This window comes from Panthera tigris, chromosome B1, assembly GCF_018350195.1.
Source record: "Panthera tigris isolate Pti1 chromosome B1, P.tigris_Pti1_mat1.1, whole genome shotgun sequence".
NCBI lineage: Eukaryota > Metazoa > Chordata > Mammalia > Carnivora > Felidae > Panthera > Panthera tigris.
The window spans coordinates 78,902,007-78,927,344 of NC_056663.1; the positions used below are offsets into that span (position 1 = coordinate 78,902,007).

General features: G+C 39.3%; 1 protein-coding gene and 1 pseudogene across 4 annotated transcripts in view; one reads left to right on the forward strand and one right to left on the reverse strand.

The window, feature by feature from the left end:
• Positions 1-25,338, reverse strand: part of ARHGAP10 (Rho GTPase activating protein 10) — a 322,459-nt gene that overhangs the window by 60,551 nt on the left and 236,570 nt on the right. The gene's annotated exons all lie outside the window — the stretch shown is intronic.
• On the forward strand, positions 12,030-13,028 carry LOC102951524 (annotated as a pseudogene).

Below are 25,338 nucleotides of genomic sequence, written 5' to 3' on the forward strand. Positions count from 1 at the left end.
GCTGGCTCTGAACCTTTCTTTCCAAACACTATTCTTTATGCATGTGCCTCCTCATCAGGGGAGATTTTGCTTAATAGCTGCAACTCCTCGAAGTGCTTTCATATGCATTATCTGATGCAAACCTCAACACTTGGATCTGTGAGGCTGACATTGGACCCTGCTACAAGGTTTTGTTCAGAGCCCTCCTGTTACCCATCAGCATGAGGCTCCTTCCATTATGTCACAGCAGACACTGAGAAGGGCAGCCAGGAAAAATGGGATGGGAAAAGGAAGGCAGGAGACATTCTCAGTCCCAGCCTATTCATCCTACAGGCTCAGGCTTTCACTATGGCCCTGACTTACCATGAGCGTTTTGAAAAACAACTTCAATGTTGCTTTACAAACTCCCTCCCTGCCATAACCCACCCCTCCCCCCCCCCCAAAAAAAATAAAGCAAAGCAAAAAGTGTACTTTTTGGAATTTATCAGACTGCTAGGGTTCATGTTTTTCTTCCTTTCCAAGCTTTTAGTTTTAATTTCTAGAGACATTTTCAGACATCTTCCCAACTCCTAACGGCGTATATACCGCATTAATTTCTTCAGCACTCCATGTGCTGTAAAACATACATAGAGTAATACATAATTGACTTTGGTTTTTACTACTTCAAGATTTTAGTAAATGACAACTTTTATCTACCAAGCATTATATAATGAAACACACCCCAGAACTACCTACCCTAAACCATGGGTATTTTCAGTGGCATTAACTGTGTATGCAACATCAGTGCCCTGGTATTTCCAATGTTCAACAAAAACTGACAGAGGTAATAATAATAATTAACAACTCTGATACATCGGTAAGCAAATGGCATTAAGTAAAGGTTCACAGGCTCACTAAATAGCTTTCTCTCTAACCAATTCATAAGGTAAACTCCTGATTAAGCTGAAACTACATCGCTCTTACAGTCAGGTGTGAACATACATTCCCAGTTATAAAATGCTGTGTTTTCTGGTTTGCAAACCCTTAAAAACACTCCAGGTGCAGTTGTATCAGTTTGCACCTGCAAACATTTGGGAAACACAAGCATACAACCTTCTGAAGTCAGAAGAATACATTTTCCCAAACACAGCTGTAACTTTGACTTTCAAAACCCAAATGTCTACAAATATTCTTAACTAAATAAAAACCCAATGCCTACCTAGAATTTTTTTTTTCAATTTGTCCTTTGCTTACATACAAAAAGTTTACATTACAGTATAAAAGCCCAGAATAAAATTAACTCCTCCTCCAATTTCGGTGTAGAACTTCTTCCAATTTTTTTTGTTCTTTTTCACCCTTTATCTTTCCAAAACTTTTCATTCCCTTAGAAATCACTTGGTCCTGGGGTGCATGGATGGCTCAGTTGCTTAAGTGTCCGACTTTAGCTCAGGTCGTGATCTCACGGTTCATGGGTTCAAGCCCCGGGTCGGGCTCTGTGCTGACAGCTCAGAGCCTTGGAGCCTGCTTCAGATTTTGTGTCTCCTTCTCTCTCTGCCCCTCCCCCCACTTATGCTCTCTCTTCCTCTCAAAAATAAACAAACATTAAAACAAAAATTAAAAAAAAAAATCACTTCGTCCTAACAGTAGTACAGAGGATCAGAACACAAGAAGCCTACCATTTGCAGTCCCCAAAGGCCTGGGGATCCACAAGGAGAGACCTCCCCAACACAGGACTAGCTCTAGCCATGACAAAAAGCAGGACCCTCCCTGAATGTTACCTGTGAAACTTTACACCAAATATAAGTAAACATATTCAGAACTCACTGACTCATCATTTTATGAACATTTCAAGGTGAATGACATTTTCTTTTGGAATACAAGCTATGACCCCTCCTCGTTTAGTAGGCCACAATGATCATTTCCCTAGAAAGAAAGAATAAGCCATGGATCTATTTATTCTCTAAGAGGAAATGTGTGAATTTTAATCACAGTGAAGAAAACATCTCCTGAAGGCATGTATATGATTGTATTTATCAGAATCATCTAAAACCTCAAGTATGTGTGCCCCAGGTATGACCTACATATTTAAGAAATAGTGCAACACACTTTTTTTTCCTCCATTTTAATGCTCATAAAAATGAAATGCCTAGGGGCACCTGGGTGGCTCAGTGGGTTAAGCATCCAACATCTAACTCTTGATTTCGGCTCAGGTAATACTCTCACAATCATGAGGTTGAGGCCCATGTGGGGCTCTGCACTGACAGTGTGGAGCCTGCTTGGGAGTCTCTCTCCCTCTCTCTCTCTCTCTGCCCCTCCCTCTGCTTGCTTGCTCTCTCTCTCTCTCTAAAAAAAAAAAAAAAAAAAAAAAAAAAAAAAAAAAAAAAAAGTAAAAAAAAAAAAATGTCTAAGCAAAACCATGCTTTGAAGGTGGTCAATGGTAATTCTTTATGAGAAGCTGCATGGTGGGGGGGCAGGGGATATTTACCAGCCTTCACATTAAATCAATAGCTTTAGGGGTGCCTGGGTGGCTCAGACAGTTAAGCACAGACTTCGGCTCAGGTCATGATCTCACAGCTTGTGGGTTTCAGCCCCATGTGGGGCTCTGTGCTGACAGCTCAGAGCCTGGAGCCTGCTTCAGATTCTGTGTCTCCCTCTCTCTCTGCCCCTCCCCCGCTCACACTGTCTATCTGTCTCTCTCTCTCTCTCTCTCTCTCAAAAAATAAAATAAATATCAAAAAAAATTTTTTTGTTAATCAACAGCTTTAAAATTTATAGGAATAGTTTGGTAATAATGTAGGGGTCAGGGTACTGATCTCCCTTCTCCCATGCAATCAAATATCCACATAGAACTTTTGACTTTCCAAAACCTTTAACTACTAATAGCCTAGTATTGACCAGAAGTCTTACTGATAACAAACAGTTGATCAACAAATATTTTGTGTGTCATATGTATTATACAGTGTATTCTTAGAATAAAGTGAGCTAAAGTAAATGTTAGTAAGAAAATCATAAGGGAAATACCATACTGTGTCTTTAAAAAAAAAAAAAAAAAACCATGTGTAAGTGGAACTGCACAGTTGAAACTCATATTGTGCAAAGGTCAATTGTATAATTTATTCATGTTACAAAAGTGATAACTAACACATTACAGTCCTTGTAGAAGTTCCGGTAAACTCAAGGGAAAAAAACCTCTTTAAAGAAGATAAAAACCATCCATCATCCTACACACAGGAACATTTCTGTTAAAATTTTAATGACTATTCTTCAGAGTTTTTTTTTTCCATGTAACATTTGTCTCATTTTATTTTATTTTATTTTATTATTTTGGAGAGAGAAAGAACGTACAAATGGGGGAGAGGGGGAGAGGGGGAGAGAGGGAGAGAGGGAGGGACGGAGAGAGAGACAGAGAGAAAGAATCCCAGGCAGACTCCATGCCCAGAGTGGAGCCAGATGCAAGGCCAATCCCACGATCCTGGGATAGTGATCTGAGCAGCAATCAAGAGTCGGATGCTCAACTGACTGAACCACCCAGGGGCTCCACATTTATCTCATTTTAAAGAAGTTAATATAAGATTGTAAAAATATATGGACCACAGTCTCCTAGAACTTGTAGTCGGTCCACAGTTACACATGAGAGGTGGTGACCTCTGGCACAGACATCTGTTAGGAATAAGTTTTGGGCAAGATTCGATTTCTAAACACACTGGGATACAGTTAGATTTCACCTCCTAATTAGACGTTTCTAATTAGCAATTTAGAAATTATTCATGTGTAATTTTAGGAATATCCCAAGCAGCTCAATGTTTAGACCTTCACCTGCCAATTCAAATCTCTGTGGAAGTCACACATGCTGGCTACTAACACCATCTCCTTCAATATGCACTGCACAATTCATTTGAATAAGACTTAAATGTGATAAAAGCATACTCTTTACCTAGTTCTTGCACCTTCAAAGGTGAGGCTCAAAAGGTTAATGCTTATATTTCTGAATTACACATCCGTTTGGAACTTGCTAACTCTCAGTTATTATAGCTACGTTTGAAGTGCAAAGGAGAAGATCTGCCTCAATTGATCTCACTTCTCTTACCACCAGTTTTGACACAAATGCCTTAAGTGCATTCCTTTGATTGGAAAGAAAGAATAGGATAAAACAGCAACAGAACCACATACAGAGAACTGAACCTCTTCATGTGTATTTCTGTTGACATTCTAATAATCAAGTGCTTGTTACTTATATCCGCATAAAATGTTTAGTACTTGTCAAATCGGGTCGTGCAAGCTTATCTTTGTCACAAGATTATTCAAGAATCCAACACTGTCTGTCATCATTATACGTTTATTTACTTGGAGATGAGTGTATTATGTTTAAGATTTTTATGTAATTTAAATTCCAAATCATAAATGTAGAGGAGTCATCAATGAATACTATCACTAAAGGATAAAAGTCTACTGTGGAACAGGATTCTTAAATATTCTCAGGCTATCTCCTAATGGATCACCATTAATGACAAAGAGGAAAAAAAAAGCTATTTTTACAATTAAGAAATCTGGCAGTCATTACTTCTGGCACTTTTAAAATACAACCACAAATTCATGGACACTCTTCCATCTATGTCTCTTCCCCTTGAATCTGGGCAGGCTCCTGACCTTGCCAACCAACAGCATATGCATTAGTGATGCTAGAGGAATGCGGATACTAGATTATAAAAGGTCCTACCATGTCTGCCCTCATGGATAGAACACTCCCTTTGACTGCCATGCTGTGTAAGGAAGCCCAAGCTATGTGAAGAAGCTTGTGTAGGAGATTCTGCTCACTCGTCTCAGAAGAGCCTTGCCTCTGAGTCACCCTAACCCAGGCACCAGATGTAAGTACAAAGCCTCCAGATGATCCCAGCCCATAGCCATTCAAATGTCCCAGCTGGTTTGCTTAGAATAATCAAGATCATTTACCTCCCAAAAATACATAACCTGAATATAACCATGAAGAAAGATTAAAATTAAAGATCATTTTATAAAACAACTGGTCTAGACTTCCAGGGAAGATGGTGGAGTAGTAGGATCCTAAGTCCACCCCATCTCACAGACAACTCAACTCAAAAAGACCCACATGAGGGCAAATAAACCAGAAAATGACCCAAAGACTGGCAGAACAGACTTCACAGCTAAATGTAGAGAAGAAGCCACATTGAAAAGGGTAGGAAAGGCAGAGACACGGTCGGGAATCAAATGGACCCACAGGACTGTCCACAAGAGGAAGAGACATGATGGGCATGGTGAGGTTAGAGGACTAGACCCCACCACACAAGGTACCCCAGGCATGGGGAACACACACTGGGAAAAGGAATCCCTGTAACATTTGGCTTTGAAAGGGCCTGGCTTCACAAGTTCTTACAATTGGTGGGGCTTAGCATCTGGATCTTTAAAAATTGGTGGGCTCAGCTCTGGGAGCTGGAGGGTGAGGAAACTGAGTTCCCAGCCTTAGCACAACAAACAGCCCTGCTGCGATACAGCATAGAAGCAGCATTTTGAAGAACACCAGGCATATACATGAAAGAAATGTATTTACTAATCTCAGAGCAAGTGCTGCAGAGGGAAGAGATCTTTGGGAGACATCTCCAAGAACAAAAGAGCTACTGGCATACCCTCCCTGCTTCCTAGTCCAGGTATACAAACACTTGCTGGAACCAGCACAGGGCCAACATTCTCCACCTAGCTTGCTAAAAGCACCTCTGCCCAGTGCACTTCTGTGGGTACACTCCCCCACAACCCGGCTGGCCTCAGCAGGAATTTTCCCAAGCTGCTGCAGGCCTTCTCCCACTGTGCACCAATGTGGACCTTGCTGCCATTGCACACCCTGCCCCCATATCATCATGTAGCCCTGCCCCCTCCAATAAACCCTGGGCCAGAGCCCATCCAAAGTGGTGCCATATAAGCCTGGCACTGGGCAATCAGCCCTGACAGTGGCCAACACCACTCCAAAGCGACCCCTGCCCAGGGAGAGGGGAAGGTTACTACATACACTACTCTAACTGTGGCCTGAGTAGTGGGCTAGGGGCAGACATTACATCTAACTGCAGGATACGTCCACCAACAAAAGCTTCACAGGGGACAACTCAGGGAAGGTGCCCTGTAGTTTGGTGGTACTATATCTCTGGAAAGTGCATGGGCTGATTCAACTCAAGCCCAAGGCAGCCTCAGACTGGCCCACTAACAACACAGGTACAAAACCCTGTCCACAACGGGAATGACTGTATTGAACAAAGGCAAATCAGCCACAATAGTAGGTCACAAACAACACACATAGGATGCACTCATGAAGCACCAGGTCCTGGTGAATAGCAGACATTGCATTTCAGGGCACTACAGGACCTCTCATTCATAGGCCATTACTTTCAACAACAGTAGACATAGCTGACTTGACTAAATACACACAGAGAATTAGACAAAATGAGGACACAAAGGAATATGTTCCAAGTGAAAGAACAGGAAAATCACAGCAAGAGACCTAAGGAAAATGGAGACCTAAGGAAAATGTCCAATAGAGAATTTAAAGTAATAGCAATAAAGATACTCACTGGACTTGAGAAAAGAGTAGAAGACTTCAGTGAAACCCTCAACAAAGAGACAAACATAAAACAACCAATCAGAGATGAAGAACTCGATAACTGAAATTAAAAAATACAGTATAGGGAATAAATAGTAGACTAGAGGAAGCAGAAGAACAGATCAGCGACCTGGAGGACAGAGTGATGGAAAGCAATCCACCTAACAGGAGAGAGGAAAAATAATAATAAAAAATGAAAATAGACTAAGGGAACTCAGTGACAACATCAAGGTTAATAGCATTCATATAATAGGGACCCTGGAAAGAGAAGAAAGTAAAGGGGGACAGAAAACTTATTTGAAGAAATAATAGTTGAAAAATTCCCAAATCTGGTGAAGGAAACAGAAATCCAGATCCAGGAGGCACAGAGAGCCCCCCAACAAAATCAACCCAAGGAGGTTGACACCAAGACACACAGTAATTAAAATGGCAAAAAGTGCTGATAAAGAGAGAATTTTTAAAGCAGCAAGAGAAAAGAAACAGTTACATACAAGGGAAAGCCAATAAGGCTATCAGCTGATTTTTCGGCAGGAACTCTTCAGGTCAGAAGGGAGTACCATAATATATTCAAAGTGCTAAAAGGAAAAAAACTTGCAACCAAGAATTCTGTATCCAGAAAGGCTATCATTCAGAATAGAAGGATAGAGAGTTTCCCAGGCAAAAAAAATTTAAAGGAATTTATGACCACTAAATAAGCCCTAAAAGAAATGTTCAAGGAGACTCTTTGGGTAGAAAGGAAACACCCTAAGTAGGAGTGTGAAAAGTAGGATGCACAAAGCAGTAAAATTAAATATATCCACAAAAATTCATTCAAGGGATTCACATAATAAAAGGATGTAAAGTATGACACCATATACCTAAAACATGGCGGGGGAAGAAGAGTGAAGAATGGGTTCAAACTTAAGCAACCATGAATGCTTATATGCACAAGATAGAATGCTTAATATAGAATATAGAATGCTTAATATACAATTCTATATGCACAAGATGTTATATGCAAACCTAATCAAAACCACAAATAAAAAACCAGTAATAGATACACAAACACTAAAGACAAAGGAATCCAAATGTATCACTAAAGAAAATCAACAAACCATGAAAGAGTTCAAGAGAACAAAGTAACAGAGAAGAACAATAAAAACAACCATTGAGCAAGTGACAAAATGGCTACAAATACCTATCAATAATTACTTTGAATGTAAATGGACTAAATGTTCTAATCAAAAGACATAGAGTGATAGAATAAACAAAAAAGCAAGACCCATCTATATACTGCCTACAACAGACTCATTTCAGACCTAACAACACAGGCAGATTGAAAGTGAAGGGATGGAAAAGCATTTATCATGCAAATGGAGGTGGAAAAGAATGCTAAGATAGCAATACTTACATTGGACAAAATAGCCTTTAAAACAAATACTGTAACAAGGGACAAAAAAGGACACTATATAACATAAAGGGAACAATCCAACAAGATGTAACAATTGTAAATATTTATGCACTCAAAATGGGAGCACCCAAGTTTATAAAGCAGCTAATAACAAAGATAAAGGAAATAATAAATAGTAATACAATAGTAGTAGGGACTTTACACCTCATTTACATGAATGGATAGATAGACCAGACAGAAAATCAACAAGGAAACAGTATCTTTGAACAACACATTGGACCCCATGTATCTAACAGATATATTCAGAATATTCAGTCCTAAAGTAGCAGAATACACATTCTTTTCAAATGCACATGGACCATTCTACAGATCAGATCACATATTAGGCCACAAAACAAATATCAACAAAGTCACAAAGACTGAACTTAGACTATGCATCTTTTCTGATCACAATGCTATGAAACTAGAAATAAACCACAAGAAAAAAATTAGGAAAAAAAAAAACACATGGAGGTTAAATAACATGCTACTAAACAATGAGTAAGTCAACCAAGAAATCAAAGAGGAAATCAAATAATACATGGAGACAAATGAAAATGAAAACACAACACTCCAACATCTTTGGAATACAGCAAAAGCTGTTAAAGAGGGAGGTTTGTAGCAATACAGGCCTACCTCAAGAAGCAAGAAAAATCTCAAACAACCTAATCTTACACTTAAAGGAACTAGAAAAAGAATAACAAACAAAACCGCAAACCAACAGTAGGAAGGAAGTAATAAAGACTAGAGCAAAAATAAACAAAATAAAAACTAAAAAAAAAAAAAAAAAAAAAATAGAACAGATCAATGAAACCAGAAGCTGGTTCTTTGAAAAGATCAACACAACTGATAAACCTTTCGCTAGATTCATAAAAAGAAACAAAGAGAGAGAATTCAAATAAACAAAATCAGAAATGAAAGAGGAGAAATAAAAACCTGACACTCAGAAATACAAAGGATTATAAAAGAATATTATGAAAAATTATATGCCAACAAATTGAACAACCTAGAAGAAGTGGACAAATTCCTAGAAACATATAGCATCCCAAAACTAAATCAGGAAGAAGAAAATTTGAACAGACTGAATACAAATTACCAGAAATGAAACTGAATCAGTAATCAAAAAACTTCCAACAAGGGGCACCTGGGTGGCTCAGTCAGCTAAGGGTCTGACTCTTGATTTTAGCTCAGGTCATGACCTCACAGTTCATGAGTTCAAGCCCCACATCAGGCTCTGTACTGACAGCACATAGCCTGCGTGGATTCTCTCTCTCTCTGCCCCTCCCTCCCCTGCTTGTGAGCATTCTCTCAAAAATAAGTAAATAAACAGTAAAAAACAAAACAAAACAAAACTTCCAACAAATAAAAGTCCAGAACCAGATACCTTCACAGGTGAATGCCATCAAACATTTAAATAAAAGTTAATGCCTACTGTTCTCAAATTATTCCAAAAAATAGAAGGAGGAAATCTTCCAAATTCTTTCTATGAGGCCAGCATTACTATGATCCTAAAACCAGATAAAGACACTACCAAAAAAAGAGAACTACAGACCAATATCTCTGATGAACACAGATGCAAAAATCCTCAACAAAATATTAGTAAACCAAATCCAACAATACATTTTTAAAAATCATTCACACACACATACATACACATACACACAATCAATCACCACGATCAAGTGGGATTTATATCTAGGATGCAAGTGTACTTCAATATTCACAAATCAATCCACATAATACATCAACAAGATAAAGGATAAAAACCATAGCATCATTTCCATACATGCAGAAAAAGCATTTGGCAAAGGACAACATCCATTCATGATAAAATCCTTTACAAAAAAAAATTGGTTTAGAGGGAACATACCTCAGAATAAAGGCCACATATGAAAAACCCACCGCTAACATCATCCTCAATGGTGAAAAACTGAGAGCTTTTCCCCTAAGACTGGGAACAAGACAAGGATGTCCACCCCTACTATTTTTATTCAAGATAGCACTGGAAATTCTAGCCACACCAACCAGACAACAAAAAGAAATAACAGGCATCCAAATTAGTAAGAAAGGATGAAAATTTTCACTACTTGCAAATGATATACTATATATAGAAAACCCAAAAGACTCCACCAAAAAACTACTATAACTGATAAATGAATTCAGTAAAGTCACAGGATACCAAATCAATACACAGAAATCCATCCACTGCATTTTTATACACTAATAATGAAGCACCAAAAGGAGAAATTAGGAAAACAATCTCATTTAGAATTACACCAAAAATTATAAAATACTTAGGGATAAAACCCAACCAAGGAGGTGAAAGACCTGCACTCTGAAAACTACAAAACAGTGATGAAAGAAACTGAAGACAACACAAATGGAAAAAACATCCATGTTTGTGGATTGAAAGAACAAATATTTTTTAAACGTCTGTATTATCCAAAGCAATTTACACATTTAATGCAATCTGTATCAAAATATCAACAGCATTTTTCACAGAACTAGAATAATCCTGAAATTTGTATGGAACCCAAAAAAGACTCCAAATAGCCAAAGCAATCTTGAAAAGGGAGAACAAAACTGGAAGTGTGGCAATCCCAGATATCAAGATATACTACAGAGCTGTAGTCATCAAAACATTATGGTACTGCCACAAACCTAGGCACATAGATCCATGGAACAGAGAGCCCAGAAATACTCACATGATTACACAGACAATTAATCTTCAACAAAAGAGGCAATATGCAATGGGAAAAAGGCTCTTCAACACATAGTGTTGGGAAAACTGGACAATTACATGCAAAAGAATGAAACTGGACCACTTTCTTATACCATACACAGAAACAAACTCAAAATAAAGATCTAAATGTGAGACATGAAAACATAAAAATCCTAGAAGGGAGCACAGGCAGTAATTTCTCTGACACTGGCAATAGCATTATTTTTCTAAATATGTATCCTGGTAGGAATGCAAACTGGTACAGCCACTGTGGAAAACAGTAAGAAGGTTTATAAAAAAGCTAAAAATAGAGCTACCATATGATCCAGTAATCCCATTACTGGGGTATTTGCCCAAAGAATACAAAAACACTAATTTGAAAAAATTTATGCACCCCTATGTTGACTGCAGCATTATATATAGCAGCCAAATTACAGCAGCAGCCCAAGTGTCCATCAGTAGATGAATGAATAAAGAGGTGGTATACACATACAAAATGGAGTATTATTCAGCCATAAAAAAGAACATGGATGGATCTAGAGGGTATAATGCTAAGTGAAATAAGTCAGAGAAAGACAAATACTATAGGATTTCACTCGTATGTGGAATTTAAGCAACAAATGAACAACAACAACAACAACAACAACAAAATAGAGACAAACCAAAAAACAGACTCTGAACTATAGACAGAACTAACTAATGGTTACCAGAGGGCAGGTGGTTGGCGGATAAGTAAAATAGGTGACAGGGATTAAAGAATACACTTACCATGATGAATTCTGACTAATATGTAGAAATGCTGTATTGCTATATTGTACACCAAAACTAAGAGAACACTGTATGTTAACTATATAGAATTAAAATTTTAAAATCAAAACAAAACAACTGGTCTATACTCTTCAAAAGTACTAGTATCATGAAAGACAGAGACTGAGGAAATATTCTAAATTAAAGGAAACTAAGGAGACATGCCAATTATTAAACACAATTCAATACACTGGACTGGATCCTGCATGGAAAAAATATTTCCACAAAAGGTATCCTGGGGGCACCTAGCTGGCTCGGTTGGTAAAGCATGTGACTTTTGATCTCAGGATCATGAGTTCAAGCCCCATGCTGGACCCAGAGATTACTTAAAAACAAACAAAAAAAAGCTATCATGTAATAACTAATTAAGTATGAATATGGATTGCTCAGTCCAGTGCTTCTCAAATATTCATACACATACAAATCAGGGGTCTTGTTAAATACAGATTCTGGGCAGCTGACACTGTCTTCTTCGCAAGGCTCTTAACAGCCATTTCTCTTTGGGCACAATGGCAACTCATAAGGAAAAACTGATTGCACCAGTCGCAGAAGAAGAGGCAACCATCCCAAACAATAAGATCACTCAAGTGGGTGTTGGACAAGTTGGTATGGCATGTGTCATCAGCATTCTAGGAAAGTCTCTGGCTGGTGAACTTGCCCTTGTGGATGTTTTGGAAGATAAATGCAAAGGACAAACGAAGGGTCTGCAACATGGGAGCTGATTTCTTGAGACACCTAAAATTGTGGCAGATAAAGATTACTCTGTGACAGCCAATTCTAAGGTTGTGGTGGTAACTGCAGGAGTCCGCCAGAAGGAGGGGCAGAGCCAGCTCAATCTGGTGCAGAGGAATGTTAATGTCTTCAAATTCATTATTCCTCAGATAGTCAAGTGCAGGCCTGATTGTATCATAATTGTGGTCTCCAACCCAGTGAATATTCTTACACGTTACCTGGAAGTTAAGTGGACTGCCCAAGTGCTGTGTGATTGGAAGTGGGTATAATCTGGATTCTGCCAGATTTCACTATCTTATGGCTAAAAAACTTGGTGCTCATCCCAGCAACTGCCATGGATGGATTTTGGGAGAACATGGTAACTCAAGTGTGGCTGTGTGGAGGGAGTGAATGTCGCAGATGTTTCTCTCCAGGAACTGAATCCAGAAATGGGAATAGCCAATGACAGTGAAAACTGGAAGGAAGTACATAAGATGGTGGCTGAAAGTGCCTACAAAGTCATCAAGCTAAAAGGATATACCAACTGGGCTGCGGGACTAAGTGTGGCTGATCTTATTGAATCCATGTTGAAAAATCCATCCAGGATTCATCCAGTGTCAATGGTGAAAGGACTGTATGGCACTGAGAATGAAGTCTTCCTGAGCCTTCCATGCATCCTGAACACTCAGGGATTAATCAGTGTTATCAACCAGAAGGTGGAGGATGATGAGGCTGCTCAGCTCAAGAAAAGTGCAGATACTTTGTGGGACATCCAGAAAGACCTAAAAGACCTGTGACTTCTGGATTCTAAAAATTTTAAACTACAACATGATGTACGGTGAGCCTTTAGTTTTTTCATCCATATATAGGGATCACAGTTTGCTTTTATCCTCCTAAATATGTGAATCTGGGCTCACAGAATCGAAGCCCATGCTTTGTTTGGTGCTTGCAATATGAACCCTTGAGCAAATAAAATTAATTATCATAGTGTGCTTCTAAATAAATAAAACATTAAATAAATAAGTGCATATTCTGATTCAGCAGGCCTGGAGTAGGGCCCCAAATTCTCATTTCTAACAAATTCCCAGCTAGTGTCAATGTGTTGGACTGTGGGTCACCCTTAGTGTCACAATACATTAAATAACAATACAGTGTCAGTTTCAAACTTCCTGAATTTTTCCTTGTTTTTGGAAGACACATACTGAAGTTTTTAGAAATGAAAGGGGTCATAAAGAAATCAAACTTCATCTCAAATGGTTCAACAGCAATAATAATAATAATAATAATAATAATGTAATTACACTGTATGGGGACAGGAAATACAAATGTTCATTGCATCATGTTGCAACCTTTCTGTGGATCTGAAATTTTTCAAAAGAAAGGCTATTATGTAAATTAATATCAATAACCCTACAAAGTTGCTATTTTTATTTCAATGATATAGATGAGGAAACAGAGATGTCTAAAGAGATTAAATAACTTGTGTACAATCATATTACTAGTAAAGGGCCACAAGGTCATAAAGTTAAGTGATAATGTTCCTTGCTATTAAATATAACATGACCTTGGGAAAGCAACACCATTATAGGCCTGTTTCCTGATCCAGCTAAATGCGGTCTGGTTGCACCAGACCACATGATGTCTAGCATCTCAAACACCATCACTCCCATAAGTCAATGCACCCTTCAATCACTAATATCCTCCTACACTTCATCTGGGCAGGTCTTTATCTCCCTCTACCTTCATGGTAGAATGAAAGAGCAAAGGGAAATGTATCTAAAAAACATATCCATATGACCAATACCAAATCGCAGACATCTATGACATTTTGAATTGGTTAACCATATGAAATAGAATTTCAAAAATTTTAAAAAGTTCAGGAGGTGAGCCACACATTCTCTCCAAGGAATAGCACTGTCCCTTATCTGAATACCAGACTTAGGTGTCATGAAAGGAGACTTCAAAATATTCCACATAAAGTAATGTATGCTTCCATCATTTGAGGTCCTGAAAGGAAAGCCTTCTCACAAGGCCAAAGATATTTTCAAAAATTTAATCTTAACTCCACAACAAAACAAAAACATACTATCCATGAATGAAGCAAAGGAACTGAAGCAGAGGAAATCCTTCTGACAAATGGAGATCCCAAAGTGCACTCAGATTCACTACTAAAGGAATGGTGATCACTTGGAGAAGCAGACAAGGGATAACTAGAAATTACCACAGGTTAACTAGGAACCTGCCAATTAATCTCTATTCAGGTTGGGAAACATAAACACTCTGTATATTTAGATTCTAACAAGGTCTTTAAAACTGTCACTCGATATAATATCCTTGCATATACAATGAAGAAATGTCGCCTAGTCAGAAGTTCTTAAAATTCATCATCTCAGGATCTCTTTATACTACAAAAATTACTAGGATCCCAAAGAACTTTTATGTCTATTGACATTATTAGTATTAGAAATAAAAAATAAAATTTATGAGAAATTTTAGGGGCACCTGGGTGGCTCAGTTGGTTAAGTGTCCAACCTCAGCTCAGGTCATGATCTCACAGTTCATGGATTCCACGTTGGAATCTGTGCTAACAGCTCAGAGCCTGGAGCCTGCTTCAGATTCTGTTGTCTCCCTCTCTCGCTGCCCCTCCCCCACTCATTCTCATTTTTTCTCTGTCTCTCAAAACTAAACATTAAAAAAATTCTTTTAATTTTTACATGCATTATTAGTTGATTAAAATAATATGCCAATTACATATTAACATGTTTTATGAAAAAATAACGTTTCTAATAGAAAATAATTTAGTAAGAGAAATTGTATTGTTTTCCATTTGGAAAATCTCTTTTTTAAAGTTTATTTCTTTATTTAGCGAGAGAGAGGGAGAGAGAATCCTAAACAGTCTCCATGCTGTCAGCACAGAGCCAGACAAACTGTGAACTCACGAACCGTGACATCATGACCTGAGCCAAAATCAAGAGTCAGATGCTTAACTGACTGAGCCACCCACATGCCCCAAAACTCTCTTTAATGTCAGATGTAAGAAAAAAGGCAGCTAGATTCTCATATCTGCTATTGCATTCAATCTGTTTCCGTATTAGATGTCACGTCACCTCTGGAAAACTCCACTCTACTCCACTCCACTCTGTAAAAGAATGAGTGGAAAAGGCAATCATCATAAAAAGAGCTCTGACCTCAGAGACCCCAAAAAGGGCCTCAGGGGACCCCCGGTTGACCCTTTGAGAATCACTGTCTTACGTGTTAATGTAATAAGTCTGATTAGCAAAATTAAAAATATCATATTCACCAGACACTGTTTCTGACAACCACATTAATCTAGACAAGGACTTCTCAACCTCAGCACCCTTGACATTTTGGGTCTGATTCTTGTTGGAGGCACCATCCTATGCATGGTTAGCAGTACCTCTGGCCTCTACCCGGTAGATACCCATACCAACCCCACTCAGTTCTAACAATCAAAAATGTTTCCACACATCGCCAAATGTCCCCTGGGAGTTGAGATCTACCACTATAAATCTAGAGAAATACTTCTAGTGTTATGCCTCAGAGCTCTAACTCAGTATTTGTTGTCTTCATACAGGACACAAAACTGGAGAGATACTGAACAATTTCCTGTGCAAGAAGTATGCCCAGGCATTTTTCAGCAGGTTGGAAACAAACAGACCAGCAATACAGGATTCAAAAGAAAAAACTATCTGGGAAGTTCTTGAACCTGTATAAAAAGCAGCCACACAAGTATAGTATGAGAACATATGCCTCAGCCACAGTGGTGAGTAAAGTCAATGTGTACAGGAAGGCCAGAGTGAGGACACACACGTCATGACTGGCAAACTGAGAACATCTCAAGTAGAATTAACACATCCTACACCTAGAACGAGGAAGATGTCGATCCCAACTGCACGCCTTACTGACCAGACCACATTAGGGCAACTCAACTCAATTCTGACAATATCCAGCCAGAGATGGCATCAGATCCCACAGGTTAAGGGCTTAGTCCCACAAGACTGTCCCTCAACCCTCTCATCCCCACCCCCCTCTGCTTCAGATACCAACTGTAAGACCAGATTGTTACATGGGCTTCTGACTGGCTATAAATCAGAGGTTCTCATGACCCACTCCTTGGATTCAATTTATTTGCTAGAGCAGTTCACAGAACTCAGTAAACCGGTTTAATCACTAGATAACTGGTTTATTACAAAGGATATTAAAGGATATAAATCAACATCCAGATGAAGAGACACATAGGGTGAGGTGCCACATGAAGAAAGTTTCTGTCCTCATAGAGTCTGGGATCCAGCACCATGGAATGTGGGAACCCTTCTGGTTCCCCAAACTGGAAGCACTTGGAAACCCTCTGCTTTGGGGTTCATTATGAAGACTTCATTACACAGGCACCACTGATTAAATCACCAGCCACCAGCAACTGATTTGACCTCCAGCCTCTCATCTGCCAGCCAAACCAGGGGTAGGACTGAAAGTTTCAATCCTCTATTCACTGTTGGTTCTCTGGCAACCAGCCCCCCATCCTTACGTACTTTTCAAAAGGCACCTTGGTTACATAAATCCAGTCCTAGTAGAGAAAGCTTTTCATGAATAACAAGACATCCCTTTCACCTGAAGCAATTCAGGAACTGAAGACAAGAGATCAAATATCACAAAGATGCTCCCATTGCTCTTCTGGCTCAGGAAATTCCAAGGGTTCTGGGAACTGGGAGCCAGGAACTGTGGATGAAGACTAAATATGTATTTCTTAGTATAAACCACAGCACAATGTGACCAGGAAAGTGGGAAATTCAAAGCAAAGTCATGCAACTTGCCAATTATCCGATTCTAAAAAACCATCATGTGAAAGAGATATTCACCTTGTACTGGGCCCAGAGATGAAAACCAGGGCTAATGGGTTAAGAATGTAAGAAGGCATATGTCAACTGAATATAAGGGGGAAAAACCTCTGAACTGTGTGAAGTTACACAACTCTTGGGCAGTTAATTTGGGAGAGAATGAGTTCCACGTCACCAAAGTTTTACAAGGTAAGACTAGGAGCATTCCAAAAGAGGCTCCGACACTACATGCAGGGCTTGAATAGTTAACCCATGAATCTATGAATAAGAAAATATATGCCCATCCCCCAAAGCCTGTCTCACTCACCAAGCTATGTGAGCCAAGTGACTGACTCCACAATACAGAAACAAGCTCTGTCAAACTGACGTGTCACCCTTCCCTGCAGGACAGAGTAACCTCTCCCCAACCCCTGATAAATACACAGTGTACCATGCTGAGACATGAGCTCCCTTAGTTTCTGCTTCAAGTCAGGCATACTGTGGGTTCTGATTATACCCAAGATGCACGGTTAACATGACAAAGGGGTAGCCCTGACTATTTAGGGAGTAATCTCCTTTTACCATCCCCTCTATTCTGGTTTTCCCTTTCCAAAGGAAGAATGTGTCAGATATTAATAAATATGTGACAAAAATTTGTGAACTGTTACCATTTCATAAATACACTCACTGCAAATAAAGTCATCCTTCTTTGACCCCTGAAACGGTGATCTTACAGTTCCACGGACATGGATAGAGATGTTTGCTGAAGAGCATGATGATTGGCCCCCTTGAAGTTTCCTAAGAACCACAACACACCAATAGGTATTTTAACCTTATTTTCCTATTTCCTAGTATGCAAAAATACATCAGCAAAACAGAATGAAAAAACTAGATAGGTACTATAGCAGTAATACTGAATACTGCTCCAAAAGAGGCCAGAGTCCCAGGGATAAGTAAAGTCTGTGTTGGGGAAGAATGAGCAGGGGGAGCGCAGGGAGGCAGAAACCTCAGCCAACTGGCTAAAGCTCTAAAACTGGGGAAAATAATATGAGAACTAATTACCTGATTGTGCTCTGTATTTTCATTTTTAGAATTTTTATCGTATGAAAAGATGCAGATAACGTGTTGCACTTTAGGGGCACTTTTGTGGCTCAGTAGGTTAAGCATCTGACTCTTGATTTCGGCTTAGGTCATAGTCTCATGGTCATGGGTTTAAGCCCCACATAGGGCTCTGTGTGGAGCATGGAGCCTGCTTGGGATTCTCCACCTCCCTCTAAACAAACAAACAAACATTAAATACATAACCTTTAAAAATATTTCCTTTTCTACCTAAAACACCCCCCCTCTGGAAGTCAATAGGGACACAGAATTCACTAAACCAAAATTCATGTTCAGTGAAATAATGGGATATTCCTTCCATTGACTGCTATGTAATAGACCTCTCCAAAACTCACTGGTCTCAAACCACCACCATTTTATTACGCTCACAATTTTCTGGCTCAGGTATTTGGACATGGCACAGCAGGAAGGATCAGCCTAAGCCAAGGTCAGTCAAATGGCTGGGCGTGGCTGGGACAGTGACTGGGGACACATGTCTGAAACCCTAGTTTTGGTTGTCATTTGGGTTCCTCACTTTTGTCCGCTAGAGTCTGGGATGACCACGCTGTTTTTCCACACATCCTATGCCTGGGATGAGAAGACTGGAAAAACTAAGTCTGGCTGTGCATATCTCTTCCTCCCTCCTACACAGCCTCCCTACATGATAAGCATGGGCTTCCTCACAGCTTGGCACTCTCAGGGTAGCTGGACTTCTCTACAGCGGCTGCCTTCCCCCAAAAAGAGCATCCCAAGAGGAAGGAAATGGAAGCGGTCAGCTCGTCAAACTATAGTCAAGAATGACTCCTGTCACAGTCTAATGACCAAAGCAACACAGGGTCCACCAAGATTTAAGGAGACAGATTCTCTTATCTCTATGGAAGGAGTATAGAAGAGTTTGTGGCCATCTTTATTTACTGTCACAAAGAGACACATTTATTTCATTTCTTCATCTGATATCATGTACAAGCAGATGATAGTCTGGATATGAGCAAAATAACCGTTCCCAAAGTGACTTCAAAATATAACCACTTCGTAGTAAATGTGCTCAACAGATCATATATATAAATATTTCTCTCACTACTGCTTCAAGTTTTTGTCATCTAAGGACAAGACAGCCATACAAGGGCTTCATTCATCAGAAAGGAAAGACATCAAAGAATGTAAGGGGCTCAAACTCAAAAAAGAATTCAGACTCATTGTTAAGTTTCTTCAAACTGAAGCCTGATTTCTTCAGCAATTTCCAGTTTCATCCAAAAAATTAGTCAAACTGACAGATATTTTTACACTCTGAGATAGAGAACTAGAGTGTTTATTCTGTAATGTAAATTTAAGTATGTGATAGTTGGCTTTTTTTAAGTCAAAGAAGAAAACTATAAATGAGCCTTATCCTAATAACACTGTTGATGAGGATACTGACACACAGAATACTGGAAAAATACTGAGTCCCTTCCAAGGTAATTAATCACTGTCAATAGTTTCTTTGATTTCTTCTAAGGAAATTTTAAAAGTTGCCTATGCCTATGCATGCGCATACACACACACACACAATTTCTAGGTACGTATTTTAATACACAAAGGATCATAATAGAGATACAGTTCCATGTCTCAATTTTTTGAATTATTCAACTGTTAACTGAATGCTTTTTACGGGACCTGCAATGTTCTGGACATTGGAAATAATTAAGGGCAAAGGCCCTGGGGGAGAAATGTAGCTTGCGTATTCCAGGAATGCCAAGGAGGCCAGGATGACTAGAGTTTAAGATATGAAGGTATGAAAGAAAAGTTGGGTAAGTAGTAGGAGATTTTTTAAATTTAATTCAGAGTGAGCCAGTATGCCAGTGTTTTAGCTCTCATTCAGTTTTGTGTGCTCATTTACTATTGCTGTGTAACAAATTCCCATAAACCCAAAGCCTAAAAACAACATGTTTACCATTACTGTGTTTTCTGATTCTTGATGGGCATAAGAAAGCTATCGTTTATCTCCTAGTTTCCGTGTGTCAGGAGTCTAGGCACATCTTCACTGGGTCCTCTGCCCCGGTCTTCAGCTCACAGGGTTGTAATCAAAGGATCAGCCAGCCTGTATTACGGAGGCTGGACTGGGGATAAATCTGCTTCCGACCTCATTTGGGTTGTTAGCAGAACTCATTTCCTTGCAGCTGTACAACCGAACGTTCTGACTTTCTGGTGAATATGAGATGGAGGCCCCCACAGTTTCCTCTCCAAAAGCAGTTCATAACATGCCTATTTGCTTCTTCCAGGCCAGTGAGAACCTCTGCTTCCAGTCTGGTCCCAGGGAGTTTTACATAACAAAACAATCATGGGGAAAACATCCATCACCTTAGATTCTACTGGTTAGAATCAAGCCATGGGTCCCACAGGCACCCAAGGGCCTACATGACTGGGCCACCTTAGGATGTGTCCACCAGGATAGGTATCCATGTTTGTGAGTCTTCTTTTTAACAAGCTGCTGAACGTTTCTTCTTATAGCCATCACATAATTTGTGTGAGAGGGTTAACCCTCTCGCCTGCCACTGAAGGCTGTTTGTGATTTTTTTTATTGTGTATTTATTTATTTTTGAGAAAGAGAGAGAGAGAGCACAAGGAGAGGAGGGGCAGAGAGAGAGAGAGGGAGACACAGAATCCGAAGCCAGCTCCAGGCTCTACACTGTCAGCACAGAGCCACACGTGGAGTTTGAACCCATGAACCATGAGATCATAACCTGAGCTGAACTCAGACGCTTAACCAACTGAGCCACCCAGGCGCCGCAAGGCTGTCTGATTTTTGCAATGAGAGATACAGTAGACGTCAATGGCAGCAAACACGCTCTACATTTTTGCAAAATTTTGACAGTATCTGCAGAGTACTTTGTACTAGAGAGATGGCCTTCAGGACAGGGGTGCATTCTACACCTTGCGGGACACTGCGAACAGTCTCACAAAGTCTGTTCCAGTTCACACACACTTGTTTCCTCCTCCTCCTAGGGACTTCCCTCATCTGGGAAAGTCCCATGGGTGGAACTTTATAACTTTCTTCACATAGGTGCTCTTCATCTCTTCATTTAGGCTCACACGCCAGTGATTTATCTTTTCTTGATTTAGGCTTACGTTCAGGTAATTCATCTTTTCGGATAACACTGATAATCACGCCTGTTCTCCCGCTGTATTTTCTGATGCCCTGCGGTATATAAGGAAGCTATCGATTTGGTAATTACTTTTAATCCTTCATCCCAATGAATCATTTTAGTGTACCTAAGAGCTCTTCAATCTGCTCTCTGGGGCTATCCACGTGTACAAGCATCTGTAAATAATGCAAACTCTCCCCCTTCTAGTTTTCAAACTAGCTCTGTTTTGTTTCTTGCTTTTCTTATATCATACTTCTAGGACAATAGTAACAGTGAGCCATGTCATGATTTCATCAACCTTTTAAGTATTTCAATAATTAAACAGAATATGAACTTAAGGGTTAAAATATACATTTTAAATCATTTTAAGGAAGCATCCACAATTTCTGCTTTACTCAAGTATTACGTTAGGAATAATGTAAAAGCCTCAGCTTTTAGGCATCTGCTGTAAGATTTTCTCCTTAGACTTATTAATATGGCATATTATTATATTAATGTATTTCCTAATATTGAACCACCCTTGTATTTCAGGGGTGAATTCAACTTAGACTGAAATATTATCCCGTTAAAATACTGCTGTTACTTGATGATGTATTATTTAAGGTCTCTGCACAATATGCATAAGTAAAATTGATCTACAACTTTATCTCTGACAGGCTTTGGCATTAGTGCCCCACCAGCATCATAAAAAGAAGTTGAAACTTTCCTCTGCTATAGTGTGGACCAGTTTAAATACTAACTGATTTACCTATTAAATGGTTTCTTCCAACTTTAAAATTCACCTGTGAAAATATCTCTGCCTGGTGCTTTTTTTTTGGGGGGGGGGGGGAGCAGGGGATGGCAGTTCTTTGAACGTTTTCTGTTTATTAGTACACTAATTTTATTCAGATTTTCAAAGTTCTGTGCACTGTGTATCTATGGCTATTTTCACATGTTTCTTTTTATGTATGTGAGCCTTCTCTCCCACCCCTGTTTTTCTTGACTAGCTTAGCCAAGAAAATCTGTTTTATTTTATGCTCCCCAATCTACCAAAAATGCAAGAGGTTTTATAAAAACCACTTTTTTCTTTCCTAATTAATTTCAACTTTCATATTTTCTTCAAATTTCTGGGGATGTAGGTGGGTGGAAATTTAACTTATTTCATTCTTTCTGGCTTGGTTATGCAGTTATTTAAGTCTATACATTTCCCTTAGAACATAATTTTTGCACTATCCTTTAAGTTTTGATAAGCTTGTTTTCATAATATTTTTCTAGGTATTCTACAACTTTTTTATTTCCACTTTCACCCATGAATCATGAAAGTCTTTAAACTTCCAGATGACCAAGGACTCTTTTTTTTTTTTTTTTTTTTGGGCTTCTAATTTCTAGATTTAGAATATTACCGATCAGGGGGGAAAAAAGATGGTCTGTGTTATTTCTGCCTTTTGAAATTTGGGATTTTTCTTTGTAGCCAAAAATAGATACTCAAGACCTATAAACACTGCTTTTATTGTCTTCTGAGTTGCTGTAGGAAAATATGAGGCAACCAGATGTATACTCCCAGTGTTTTTTATTTTTCCTTAAAATCTAATAACTGAATCAGTTTGTCTCTACACGGATCATTCTGAAGGACTTACTATTCAGATTGATGTTTTCTGAAATTCAGCGAACATTTTGATCAGATTATGGTCTCACTCTGATTCAGAAAAAAGTTCTGTTTTATCATCAAAATTATTTCTGTTCCTTGCATTCATTCTGTACTCCTGTGATGACTTCTGATGGGTCATTCTTGCCCTGTGTGTCTGTTTCTTTGACTTGTGTCTCTCCTTTCATTGAATGTGACTGTTCCATTAAGGAGGGTAATTTGTTTTTTAATTTTTTATTCTATTTTGGTATTTTTAATTTGTTCATTTTAAAACGTTGTACATGTGTCAGTCTGTTTCCTTAGCTCAGCAAGTATCTTTAAAACCCCTCCTTCATCATTTTATTTTTTTTAACTCCCATTTCATTAAATATTTAATTCTTCTGGGGTGCCTGGGTGGCTCAGTCGGTTGAGTGGCCGACTTTGGCTCAGGTCATGATCTCGCGGTCTGTGAGTTCAAGTCCCGCGTTGGGCTCTGTGCTGGCAGCTCAGAGCCTGGAGCCTGTTTCAGATTCTGTATCTCCCTCTCTCTGTCCCTCCCCCATTCATGCTCTGTCTCTCTCTGTCTCAAAAATAAATACACGTTAAAAAAAAAAAATTAAAAATAAATAAATAAATAAATAAATAATTCTTCTATAGAGATAAATTTTAGTAAGTTCCTTTCTTCTCTTCCTTAGACCAGTAGTTCTTAGATTTTTCAATTATAGTTCACATTTTCTCCTCTCCTTCTGCAATATAGGCTCATTGACTACACGCTGGATATTTTTGGTTGTTTCATTTCAACCATACTAGTGTTTTAAATGGGCAGCTTTGTCAACACTTTATTCACACCATGACACCACGGGTGACACGTCCTTGAATCTCTTCCCATGTTGTGGACGTCTGTTTTCTTCTTCTACACACTGCAGTTTTGCCTGCCCAGTGTTCTGTTGCTGGAGAATGGTGTGTTCATCAGCTTGGGCTGCCACAACAGAACACCACAGACCGGGCAGCTCCAACAACAGAAATGTGTGTTCTCACAGCTCTGGAGGCTGGGAATCCAAGACCAAGGTGCCAGCAACGATTGTTGCTCCTGAGGCCTCTCTCTTTGGCTTGCAGATTGCTGCCTTCTTGCCGTGTCATCACACGGTCTTTCCTCTGTGCATGTGCATCCCTGGTCCCTTTTCTTCTTCTTATAACAGTCCAATTGGATGAGGGACACATCCGTATCACCTCATTTAACCTCGGTTCCCTTTTTAAAGACCCCATCCCCAAATAAGGTCACATTGGGGTTAGGGCTTCAACATTTTGAGTCCATAACCAATAAGGATGGGGAGGACAAGGACACAGCCAGGGCTATAAGCAACCTGCTCTCTCACTTCATCTCTGTGGTTTTGCCAAAACACCTGTGCCTGTGTTCACTCCCTCTGCCTGGGCTATACAAACTCCAGGGGAGGCCCCGGGCCCTTCAGCCCCTGCCAGAAGTCTCTGTCCTAGCTGGCCACTTTATCACCACTTCCCACCATTTACTAGGCAGAAGCTGGACCAGGTAAGAGACATGACTTCTAGATGTTCATGTTACAAGTTATCAGGGTGGGAAATGGGATTCCCCTCCCTACTCTCAGGGTTCATTCTTCCCATCTTTTTCTCTTATAGAAGCTCTTTTTTAAAATTTAGTTTTGATTCTGAGGTTTTCTTTCTGATTTTCTGTCTATTGCCAGAGATCACTGACCCTGCAGTGTCTATGAGAGGAAGTCACACCCCACCTAGTCTCCTTTCTCTGGTGGGAGGCTAGGATGGTCAGGAGGAACTTCTACCTTTGTGGAAGTTGCAAGTCTTACCCAAAGCTGCCCAAACCATCTTCTCCACCTCCCTCCCAAAAGGGATTCTGAGGATTACATATGCATCTGTTCCGTACCATGTCTGTGGAAGGTTGAGTTAGGAGTAAAACAGATATGGCCCATGCCAATTTTTAAAAACATCATTTGCTGATCCCTGGCCTTTTCCTCAATTTGACTGATACCAAAGTGTTTTTTGTTTGTTTATTTTTTTGTCTTTTTCCTTTAACTTATTTTTAGTTTATATTGTAAGATTTTTGAGCTCTGTCTTTGATATCTTAAAACATGTGTTTGAGATATCTGTTTTAGATAATAAGTGGACAATAAATACTACTGGTAAAGCCATAAGTAAAAGGTAACACACTATCACATGCAGAAACCTGTAAGTTGCTAAACTTCGCTACTTCCCGCACTCCCGCATCGTAAAAATGGGCCACATATTTTTATTAAGTTATTTCAGTATCATCCAAGTTCATTTCAGCAAGCCAGGGTTCCCAGTTGAGGTCTCTTAGAGAATTCAGTATTAGTGTATACCCTCAAATTGTATGTAAATGGTCCATATGCATTTGTATTTTTTCAATGAGATTGTTGTCTTTCATAAAATTCTCACAGAC